Genomic DNA, 2,805 nt, shown 5'->3' with positions numbered 1-2,805 from the left:
TTTTTTTTTGTGGCTTATTTGAGTAAAATGGGCCACTGGGAATGAACGGCATACCTTTTTAAAAGGCATTTAATGATAACACATTCTGTTGAATTCCCTGGTATTTTTAGTAGTCGCTTGATACATTTTCTTCTATAAAATTGCTCTAAGCCATGGTTGGGTGAAAGCAAGGGGATATTTTCATTTTAATGCAAATGATGGTATTCTATCTTTATTTCAGAAAGTTTGTTTGTTTTTTAAGTTGCCAATAAGGTGACACATTTTAGCATGTTAATTTTTCCTACCAGTGGTCTGTCCTAGCCATATTAATCCGAGTCTAACAGAGAGAGAGCCTTTGGCTGTCTTCTGATTGTTTTAGTTACCATGGCTCTACATGTCAGTTGCTAGGCTAGTCTGTTTAGCAACGTTGGTGTGGTTTTTGCTTGCTAATGAATGAGACGAAGGTTCCTCGAGGTCATCGTTTGTTTCTCATTAAAGATCCAAAGCAAAATCTCCTGGTTTTCCTTTGTTGGGAAGGGGTTCTGTACCATAGCTGTATGGCGTACAATGTTTCTAAAAGGGGGACGGACGGACACACACACACAGAGCGATGCAACTACAGAAGAGCACACGCACCCACTCAGTCCCAGACTAGTCCCCTTTAAGAATGTGCCAGTTGCTTTACAGATAACTGCATATTTGCAGCATTTATTTGTAAGGCGTTTCTTAAAGTGCGTGGAAGTGAATGTGACAGACACTGGGGTAATCGATATACTTGCAAGTAAAATTGGTAAGTTTAAGGGCCAGATTCCTCTAACCAGAGCAGTTGTTAGAAGGTCTAACTAACAAACACCAGACGCCTCCGGAGCCTTATCTCCACTAGAGCTGCTGTCTCTAAAACCAGATCAAGACAAGCAAAGGGGATACTTGTGTCAAGTTCCCTAGTGTAGATACGGCCTTACACCAGTAAAACAGAATTTAGTCTGTTAACTTTACACCATTCTTCTAAAGCTAATTGCCTTTCTCTCCGCTGTTTTATGATGGAACAGACTTGTGGGAGTTATCCAGAAGCACGGTTTATAAAGAGTGAGAGGATGTAAGTCACAGTTTTGTTTGTTCCACTAGTAGTCTGTGTGCACCTACCAAACTTTCTTCTCTTGGAAAGTACATTAATCTTTAAAGAGAGTCATTGCAGAGGTAAGAAATTCCCAGTGATTTGTGATGCCAGAGGATGTGCATTGCACACAGACACCCATAAAGTAAATGTGTACTGAGGTTATTACTTGGCACATGAAGTAACATTCCTGTGCACCAAGCGTTACATTTCCAGTTACTTGTTAATTGTTGAGGTCTGTTAAAAAAACCAAAAGCTTTCCAGCACAGTGGGGGAGGGAAGGGGGATCCAACCGCTTTCTTAAGTCTAGGCCTGCACCCATTAAAGTCGAAGGGTGGAAGATCTGTCTGAAAATGTGTTTTGACATGTCTTGGAGTTCACTGCATTATATCATGCAGTGTTTTTATCGTATAAAGACAGTAGTTTGGCCAGTGAGTGGAGCATTTGCTAGCCAGATCCTAGTGTATAATCTTGGCAAACTTAGTAAAATGTTTGTGGTGTTTTGTTTTCTGAATATATTGTATAGATGATTGCAGTAAATAGATTTTTACCAGACTTTGCTAGCAGGATCGTTCCCCCACCCCCAATCTCTTGTTTACTGTAACAGATTTCAACAGGGAAATACCACGTGTACCTGAAGTTCTACTGGTGGAGATGACAGACGTGAGGTTTCATGTCATTCAGATCTTAAGTTTTTCAATTGTTGAATCTTTCCTACTAAACACTTACCATCTTTAATGGGGCTCAATCTTGCAGTTCCTGTGAACAAGACTGAGTTCCTATTGATTTCAGCGACTGTTGCCTAGGTAAGGACTGCTAGGTCAGCTCCGTAGTGGGGACATCACTATCTTTTAACTCACCAACGCTTTCCAGATCATCAAATGAGTGTCACACATGCATCTTCTGTCTTCCAAGAGTTTACATGGACTTGCTTTTCTTTATGCACCTCAAACATACACACCATTTGGAGAATACTTCACATACTGCATAATAGTAAAACTTAGGCCTGCTTTTGAGAGACCCCTAACTAGACAAATTCTGTCCTCACTTTGTTTCCAGTTAGTTCTTCCAGGATACAGAGTTTAGTCCACTGGCCTATATTCATCCCTACCCTAACTCCACAGAAGACTCTGGGCCTAGTTCTCTGCCTACTGGTGTAAATCCATTAAGTCACTCCCAATAGAGTTAGGCTGATGCTGAGTGTGGCCCAATATCTTTAGTGCATAGCACAGTCTCTGCTTTAGGTATTTAGGAAGTAAAGGCTGACTGACCATTCCATGTGCTGTTATTTTGTGAATATAGCAACGGGAGCTGTGTTAATATTTAATGAGGCTCCATTCCAGTTTCTCACCCCTCTTCTAGGTATTTATTTTCTCTCGTCCATATTTTGCAGAAGCAGACTTGCTTTGAACATAGAACGGACTCTTCAATCTCTGTGAATTGTGCATGACAGTTTTTCCGCATCTCTGGGCCTTTATGTACAGCTCAGGGCCTGGGTTACTTACATAACGTCGGTCTGGTGATTTGGAGCCAGTTCTTAAGTGCAGATTTTCAAACACGGGTGCCCAAAATTAGGTTTCTAAATCCTTACTTAGGCACCCTAAGTGGCCTGATTTTCCAAGTGCTGATCACCCAGCAGTGCCTATCTGTGCCAATGGGAGGCAGTGTGGGCTCAGGATTTTTGAAAAATCGGGTCACTTATTTGTGGGTCT

Source organism: Eretmochelys imbricata, chromosome 10 (genome assembly GCF_965152235.1).
Source record: "Eretmochelys imbricata isolate rEreImb1 chromosome 10, rEreImb1.hap1, whole genome shotgun sequence".
NCBI lineage: Eukaryota > Metazoa > Chordata > Testudines > Cheloniidae > Eretmochelys > Eretmochelys imbricata.
Note: the sequence above shows the minus strand (reverse complement) of the source record.